At 43.4% G+C, this 9,316-nt stretch overlaps 1 long non-coding RNA gene across 1 annotated transcript; it reads right to left on the bottom strand.

Annotated features, from left to right (window-relative positions):
• LOC126765476 (uncharacterized) lies at positions 1-7,461 on the bottom strand. The gene is made up of 2 exons (XR_007668444.1): positions 5,817-7,461; positions 1-5,752 (listed from the first exon to the last, which is right to left on the bottom strand). It is a non-coding gene; the product is annotated as an uncharacterized LOC126765476 (long non-coding RNA).
• Between the last annotated feature and the right edge of the window lie 1,855 nt (positions 7,462-9,316).

The following is a 9,316-nucleotide window of genomic DNA, read 5'->3' as shown; positions in this document are numbered from 1 at the left end:
TTATTCTCGGTAATGCTTTGCAAATGGAAATATGATATTTTATTGAGTTCATTGATAGTACGACTTTATAAGTTCACGCTCAATATTCAACTAACTCATATTCATGTTCGTTACTCTGAATCGTTGTGTCTCCCACACTCGCACAACGCTAGTGCGGGTCTCTACACTAATGGTAAGCTTGTTTAGGATTACACTATGTCCGTAGTTTTGCTGATTCCAACCTCCCAATTCTTTTATTCTTATCGCCGTAATGGCTGCTGTTTTGTGAATAAAAATGTCCATTGGTAGTTGATGCAGGATCACATTGGGCGCATCAGTCGGACATGACCTGATTGCACCAGTAACACCCGCACATGCTGCTCTTTGTATTCCATTTTATTTTTTAATGTTGTATTGTTTGTTTAGCGCTGGCCACCATACCAGAGCTCCATATGTAAGTATAGGTCTTATCACAGCCGTATACATCCACATTATTATACTTAGTTTGAGGCCCCAATTCTTGTTGACGATTCTCTTACAGGTATAGAAGGCCATGTATGCTTTGTTTATGCTTTTTTCTATATTTATTTTCCAGGACAGTTTGGTGTCAATCTCCATCCCCAAGTATTTAGCTGTGTGCGATAGAGTGAGTATTGTACCGTTTAGTACCGGAAGTGGAAACTGAGGTATTTTGGTTCTGCTTGTGAATAGCATCAGTTCTGTTTTGTTCGGGTTAAGTCCCAGTCCATTGTTCTTAGCCCAAAGGTTTAACCTTCGAAGTGCTCTTTCCATAATCTTGCTGACTGTTGAAGGAAACATGTCTGATACCAACAACACTATATCGTCTGCATACGCTACTGCTTTCACTCCTCCACCGTTTAGTTGGAGTAGTATTTCGTTCAGCGCTGCAACCCATAGAAGCGGAGATAGGACCCCTCTTTGAGGCGTCCCTCTACTCACATAACTTGTTTGTGTTGCTGCGCTGTTTGAAGCTATAATCTTCCTATTCTCAAGCATCGATAGTAACCATCTGCACACAGTGTCATGTGCCAGCGAATTAATTAGAACATTTATTTCTATGTTATTAAAGGCGCCCTCTATGTCTAGAAAAGCAGCCATGGTGCATTGCTTGTAGTGTGGTGATTGTTCAATTACACTTATCACCTCATGGACGGCAGTTTCGGTTGATCGGCCCTTTATGTACGCATGTTGGGACTTCTATAACTTCTCCGCCATTATTATTCTTACGTGTAAATCTATTAGCCTTTCTAGTACCTTCAACATAAAAGAGGTAAGGCTTATAGGCCTAAAATCCTTGGCATTCTCGTGTGTTCTTCTGCCTGGTTTTGGAAGGAACACAACTTTACTTCTTTTCCAACTTCTTGGGATGTAAGATAGTTGAATGCTAGCTTTGTATATATTTTCAAGCCTTTGAACCACTGGTTCTACCAGTTTTTGCAGCATTATGGGCATAATCCCGTCAGGGCCTGTTGCTTTAAATGGTGCAAAACTATTTATGGTATATTTGATTTTGCTTTTGTCTACTATTTGGCTTCGATAATCATCTGCGTTCAACGGTGGTTCTGGTTGAACCCTCGTTTTAGGTGTTTGCTGACTCCCGGGGAAGTGCGTTGTAATTAGTTCCTCCAGAGACTCTTTTGCTGAGGAGATCCAATCACTTCCCTCCACCCCAATGTAGGCGGTATTAATATGATCTTTAGATAGCATTTTGCTCAGCCTAGCGGTTTCTCTGCAACTTTCTATCGAAAGATCTCCATGAGTCGTTTTTAGCTTTCCTGACTGCTTTTTTGTATCTTTTCATAATATCTTTACATGGCTGCCAGATTTTGGTTCTAAAACTCTCATTGAAAGCTTTCCTTAGTTGTGTTCTCAAATTCACTGTACCACCAAGGAAGAGACTTCCTCTTTTCCAAAACTGTTAGCGGAGTGGATTTTTTGAAAGTTGTTGTTAAGATTTTTTCCAACTTCTCAACTTCTGAATCTAGTTCCTGAGGATTTCTAATACTCTTATTGCCTCCCTTTTCAAGGCATTTTGTTGCTATACTGGTAAATTTTTCCCACGAAGTTCTTCTTCTTCTTAATTGGCGTAGACACCGCTTACGCGATTATAGCCGAGTTAACAACAGCGCGCCAGTCGTTTCTTCTTTTCGCTACGTGGCGCCAATTGGATATTCCAAGCGTAGCCAGGTCCTTCTCCACCTGGTCCTTCCAACGGAGTGGAGGTTTTCCTCTTCCTCTGCTTCCCCCGGCGGGTACAGCGTCGAATACTTTCAGAGCTGGAGTGTTTTCGTCCATTCGGACAACATGACCTAGCCAGCGTAGCCGCTGTCTTTTAATTCGCTGAACTATGTCAATGTCGTCGTATATCTCGTACAGCTCATCGTTCCATCGAATGCGATATTCGCCGTGGCCAATGCGCAAAGGACCATAAATCTTTCGCAGAACTTTTCTCTCAAAAACTCGCAACGTCGACTCATCAGTTGTTGACATCGTCCAAGACTCTGCACCATATAGCAGGACGGGAATTATGAGTGACTTATAGAGTTTGGTTTTTGTTTGTCGAGAGAGGACTTTGCTTCTCAATTGCCTACTCAGTCCGAAGTAGCACCTGTTGGCAAGAGTTATCCTGCGTTGGATTTCCAGGCTGACGTTGTTGGTGGCGTTAATACTGGTTCCTAAATAGACGAAATTATCTACAACTTCAAAGTTATGACTGTCAACAGTGACGTGAGTGCCAAGTCGCGAGTGCGACGACTGTTTGTTTGATGACAGGAGATATTTCGTTTTGCCCTCGTTCACTGCCAGACCTATTTGCTTTGCTTCCTTGTCCATCCTGGAGAAAGTAGAACTAACGGCGCGGGTGTTGAGGCCGATGATATCAATATCATCGGCATACGCCAGCAGCTGTACACTCTTATAAAAGACCTTCTCTATTTAGTTCTGCAGCTCGAACTATTTTCTCCAAAAGCAGGTTGAAAAAGTCGCACGATAGGGAATCGCCTTGTCTGAAACCTCGTTTGGTATCGAACGGCTCGGAGAGGTCCTTCCCGATCCTGACGGAGCTTTTCGTGTTACTCAACGTCAGTTTACACAGCCGTATTAGTTTTGCGGGGATACCAAATTCAGACATCGCGGCATAAAGGCAGCTCCTTTTCGTGCTGTCGAAAGCAGCTTTGAAATCGACGAAGAGGTGGTGTGTGTCGATTCTTCTTTCACGGGTCTTTTCCAAGATTTGGCGCATGGTGAATATCTGATCGGTTGTTGATTTTCCAGGTCTGAAGCCACACTGATAAGGTCCAATCAGTTTGTTGACGGTGGGCTTTAATCTTTCACACAATACGCTCTACGGGGTCTACTTTTTTATGGATTGGGCATAGCACACTTAATTTCCAATCGTTGGACATGCTTTCTTCCGACCATATTTTACAAAGAAGCTGATGCATGCTCCTTATCAGTTCTTCGCCGCCGTGTTTGAATAGCTCGGCCGGCAATCCGTCGGCCCCTGCCGCTTTGTTGTTCTTCAGGCGGGCAATTGCTATTCGAACTTCTTCATGGTCGGGTAATGGAACGTCTGCTTCATCGTCATCGATTGGGGAATCGGGTTCTCCTTCTCCTGGTGTTGTGCATTCACTGCCATTCAGCAGGTTGGAGAAGTGTTCCCTCCATAATTTAAGTATGCTCTGGGCATCAGTGACTAGATCACCTTTAGGGGTTCTACAAGAGTATGCTCCGGTCTTGAAACCTTCTGTAAGCCGCCGCATTTTTTCGTAGAATTTTCGAGCATTACCCCTGTCGGCCAGCTTATCAAGCTCTTCGTACTTACGCATTTCAGCTTCTTTCTTTTTCTGTCCACAAATGAGACTCGCTTCCCTCTTCAACTCTCGGTATCTATCCCATCCCGCACGTGTAGTGGTTGATCGTAACGTTGCGAGGTAGGCAGCCTGTTTTCTCTCCGCTGCGACACGGCACTCCTCGTCGTACCAGCTGTTTTTTGCACTTTCCGAAAACCAATGGTTTCGGTTGCAGCTGTACGTAAGGAGTTTGAAATGCCGTCTCACAGTTCCCTTATACCGAGTTGTTGACGAGTGCTCTCAGAGAGAAGGAGGGCAAGCCGAGTAGAGAATCGTTCGGCTGTCTGTTGTGACTGCAGCTTCTCGACGTCGAACCTTCCTTGTGTTTGTTGGCGTGCGTTTTTTGCTGCACAGAGGCGGGTGCGAATCTTAGCTGCAACAAGATAGTGGTCCGAGTCGATGTTAGGACCTCGGAGCGCACGCACATCTAAAACACTGGAGACGTGTCTTCCGTCTATCACAACATGATCGATCTGGTTGGTAGTTTTTCGATCCGGAGACAGCCAGGTAGCTTGATGAATCTTCTTATCCTGGAATCTAGTACTACAGATAACCATATTTCGGGCCCCGGCGAAGTCGATCAGCCTCAACGCATTTGGGGATGTTTCATCGTGGAGGCTGAATTTACCGACCGTAGAGCCAAATATACCTTCTTTGCCCACCCTGGCGTTAAAGTCGCCAAGCAGGATTTTGACATCGTGGCGGGGGCAGCTCTCATAAGCGCGCTCCAAGCACTCATAAAAGGCATCTTTGGTCACATCGTCCTTCTCTTCCTTCGGGGCGTGGGCGCAAATCAGCGATATGTTGAAGAACCTCGCTTTGATTCGGATTGTGGCTAGACGTTCATTCACCGAAGTGAATGATAGTACTCGGCGACGAAGTCTCTCTCCCTCCACGAATCTCACAACAAACTTGCGCTCCTTTATATGGCCACTGTAGTAAATGTCACAAGGACCTACTGGTTTCTGTCCTTGTCCCGTCCATCGCATTTCTTGGACGGCGGTGATGTCAGCCTTTATTTTCACGAGGACATCAACCAGCTGGGCAGCGGCACCTTCCCAATTAAGGGACCGGACATTGCAGGTGCATGCCCTTAAATCGTAGTCCTTATTTCGTTTGCCATGGTCGTCATCAAACGGGGGCCTCTCATCCGAGGCTGGTTGTTACTGTTCATTGGGGTTGTTTTTTTTACGTAGCGGGTCCCAAACCCAGCGCACAACCCTATGTAGGGGATATTTCGCCTTCTCACTTTAGCTCGCCTTCAAACGGATGTTCTTAGGCTACCCAGAGGATACTTGGTCAAAGACCGGAAGTAGTGAGCTGCTTGAGTCATATGTAAAAGAATCGTTTCTGGCCACTCCCAAGTGAATGGCGATCAGAGAACTTTCCTCACTTGGGTGAACTTCTACACATGACTCCATCCTCCGCTGTTCTTCTAGGGTTCCGATATGTGAGAGGAGCACTGTATTTCTCGCGAATGTTGAAGAGTATCCAAGAGTGATCCGACATGGAAGGCTCATCGGATACCCTCCAGTTATCCACAACGAGACTGTCTGTGTCTGATGATAGCGTAAGGTCCAGCACTTCCTCCCACCCCGGAAACCTATCAGAGCTTGGGAAAATAAAGGTTGGCTTATCGCCCTTGTTGCATATTATTATATAGATTACTTTTCAGAATATACTGCAAGAGTGATTCACGTCTGGTGTTTATACTTGAGCTACCCCATACGGTGTGCCTAGCGTAAGCATCACACCCTATTAGGACATCTTCCTTCCTGTTGTCCTCTACTAGTCTGGTGAGCGGGGCCGGTGGTATGTCTTCGTCATGGACCAAGTAGGCCGAGACCAAGAAGAAGGGCTTTTCCTTCTGTTCCACCTTTACCACTGTGATATCTGCTGTGCTGTAATTAAGACAAGGAATTGCATTTATACTTCTATTGATAAGAATACATGCCCTAGGTTTACCTTTGTTCCGTGTGTAAAAAAGGTTATAGTTTAATGGTGCCTACATTGACCCAGGGCTCCTGTACTAGGCTGATGTCTATGCCCCCCTCGTTTATGAAGGTTGTCAGATTCGCTGTAGCACTCTTCGAGTGCTGCAGGTTTATCTGCACGCATCTTCAGTTATAGGGCATCTCGGGTTTCTTCGATGCCTACATTCCTTAGCCTCTTCCGTGTCGTCTTCGTCAGCCGCTATGTCGCCTTGGAAGATTTTTAGTCGGCCTTGCGAATTCCGAAGCTGATTTTGTAGTCAGTCTTCTTGAGCGCCTCAATGGACTCATCGCATATGGCCACTAGTATTGGTCTGCTTGATTTGTTTGCTTTTTCCTCCTTGATCCGCTGACACTCATCTATACCAGGTATAGATTTGTTTTGCAGCTTGGTGCACCTCAGGAGTTTTTCGCCTGGCTCCTCTAGAGGGGGTAACCAAATGCGAGCATGAGGTCTCTTCGGAATTTCCCTGGCGGGTATAAGCCTCAATTGGAGGCCTACAAAGGCGTTGCTGATTTTAGCAACACTACCCGTCAGGAAAACTAGCGAGGCCTAGTCCGCGCACTTGATGACCCTGTAGCCCCTGAGGGTCTCAGGGGAGTCAAACCCCGGGTGAGGACCCGCAGGATTGTCGAGTACAAAGCTTAGCACCATACTCGACAATCTGACGTCGATCTCCACCCATATTTCCTGTATAGTGCTCGGTGAAGAGGAATTCCCATCTATGATGGCCACGTGCAGGCTATCCCTGGCTACATCGCAGAAACGCCTTGCTCCGCCTAGGTTTTTTGGGCAGCGTTTCTGGTATTTCTGTGATAGAGCGATTCCTTTTTTGTGAAGTGCTCTCTTGAATAGGTTCTGATTGCTTCCTTGTTGGGGAGCTTTCATATTCCTCTACTATTGTTTTGAGGCGCTTTGTTTCTGCCTCATCAACTGGCGTACCGGTTGCTAGTCTTTGCCTATCGTCCTTAGTATGAAGACTGCCCTCTGGTACAGGGTTTTCCTCAGCTGATTCTGGGATTTCTTGCGCTTATTTTTGTTTTCTCCTTTAGCCGCTAGTGCACTTTGGTTGGTGCTCATGGCAGCTTTGGAGGTGGACGCTTCCTCCCTTAAATCTGCTGTTTTCACTGCTGTATCTATCGGTATATTTTTGTTGGTATGCCCGGCAGTACTCTGCAGCCAGGAGACGAGTAATTCGTCTTCGGATTCCGTTATGGGATTCCCGTAATTCGTGTCCTTAGTCGTCGCTGTTGTCGTCAATTTGGTTGTTGTTGTTGTTGGGGTATTTATTTTCGTTTATTTTGGTCCCACGAGTAAGCCGGAAAGGATTGGTAACTCGTCCGCAGAGCCGGTATGCGGAGAGAAGGCTTTTATATCTCCGATCTCGCCCGGGCATCGGAGGGGACTGTTCGCGATCAGCTATTTATTACCCCCCGCTGACCATTTAGCCCTCGGCACGGGTACCTCGACACCTTGGCTTAGGGTGGTGTTGGTGCGGGTATCCTCATACTTCCACAGTAGGAGATGGGCGTAAAACTTAGGGTTTGTTCATCCATATCACTATTGTGGGAATTATGAGGTATCCCTCTTAGTTCGTAAGATTAGAGTTCGTTTCCTTTGGGATGCACACTTTACTCTTACTTAAACCCCTACGCCACGACAAGGCGACCAACTTGAAAGAGAATTTAAGGTATATTAATACAGTTTTTAATTATTTTAATTTTAATTACATTACTTTTAGTAAAACTGTCTTTGTACGAGAAAATTGGAGTTTGTTCCTACTAAACATTTTGTTTGTATCATTATTTAATTCGTAAAAATTTTATATATCCTTTAAAAACGCCGTCCTTTCTTTATATAGTTTTTCTTTGATATATATTTCTAAAATACTAGTTTCATGGAAATAATTCGTAAATATATTAATTAAATACTTCCATAACAAGCAGCATGGAAATATAGGGTAGTCGAAAAAATATTATCATATTTCTAATTAAACTTATTATATTTTTTATTTATACTAATCAATAAATAAACAAATATGTACCATTTTGGTCGCCTTCTTGCCATTTTCTGCTAGAGGTATTATTCCATCAGTGTAAATCAAAATTTCGAAATTTCCAGAACGTAAGTGAGCGAACCATTGTTGTGCTACACGAACTGATACAGCATCTTCTCCGTAAACTTCACAAATTTGATTAGTGGCTTGCGTTGTATTCTTTCCTTTTTATACAGAAATTTCAAAATATAGCGAATTTCTTCATTATTTTCACTCATTTTTGAACAGCTGTAACTGCCCTGGAGTTAGATGACTGCAACGACATCTTTTGACAAACTACGAATACCCATCGTATTAACAGTGTTCAATTATTTAAAAAAAAACCGTCTTTGTAAAAAAAATTAAAAACAAACATTTTTTTTCGGAGAACAAGTGTATATAACCCCTTAAATGTCTCGCAACATTGCATTTTATGACCTCCCTTACGGATTTCACATAATGATTGCCATTGGTTTGATTTGACACGAATGTTTGGTTTCTATTAATGTGTCTACTATATTGCATGTTGTTGCTGGCTTGATTGGTTTAAACAAGTTTTTACTTGAGTTATTTTGATGACTTTTTGGTTTTATGGTTTTTTTGTCTACTCGCTCAGCTATTTCATACTGAGTAGTTAGAAATTCTTTCATCTGATACCATTTTGGCCACTAGTGATTGCTCCTATCGTAGCCAAGCAGCATCAGGTAGAGTTGCTGCACAAATGTTTATTAGGATGGGGTCCCACGATTCTATGAAAATATTTTGTGTTTCTAACACTGATAAACAATTGATCACTGTCGGCTAAAGCTTTTGAAATTCTTGGCTGGTTTCTTGATACATTTTTGGTAAATTCATTAAAATTGTTATTTGGTTATTGGACGGCCATTGATCATCGGTACCTAGGGGCTTGAACAGTTTTTGCTGTATTTGGACAATTTTCGGTCATGGACTGGCATACTTTAAAGGAGTTATTAGTGCGAAATTGTATGCCGTTATATTATTTACTTCTTGATTTGTGTACTGGAAAGTGAAAGAATCAAATGGAATTTAAAATTCTGCTATATGGGAAATAGGCGTGGTTATAGTCCGATTTCGCGCATTTTCGCACTGTGACAGGAATGTAAGAAAAATGGCACGGTCTAAATTTAGTCGAAATGGGTCGGATACGTAATTTCACATAAAAGTGGGCGGTGGCACCGCCCATTATCCAATTTTTACCCCGGCTCCCATAAAACCCACTCGGGGTGTAAAATTGTATGTCTCTGACATAAGTATTTTGTCAATGATTTGGCAAATCTTCGCGCGTTCAGCGGTGGAATTTCGTGCTCTTGCAAATTTTTGTAAACCATTTTAAAATTTAATTATCAAATTATTTCAATTAAGTGAGTTGTGAAGGTAATTGTTGTGTTTGCATTTTTTTAAATATATTGAAATACAT

The sequence above is a fragment of the Bactrocera neohumeralis genome, unplaced genomic scaffold (assembly GCF_024586455.1).
Source record: "Bactrocera neohumeralis isolate Rockhampton unplaced genomic scaffold, APGP_CSIRO_Bneo_wtdbg2-racon-allhic-juicebox.fasta_v2 cluster10, whole genome shotgun sequence".
Classification (NCBI taxonomy): Eukaryota; Metazoa; Arthropoda; class Insecta; order Diptera; family Tephritidae; genus Bactrocera; species Bactrocera neohumeralis.
This window is presented reverse-complemented; position numbering and strand designations above follow the sequence as displayed.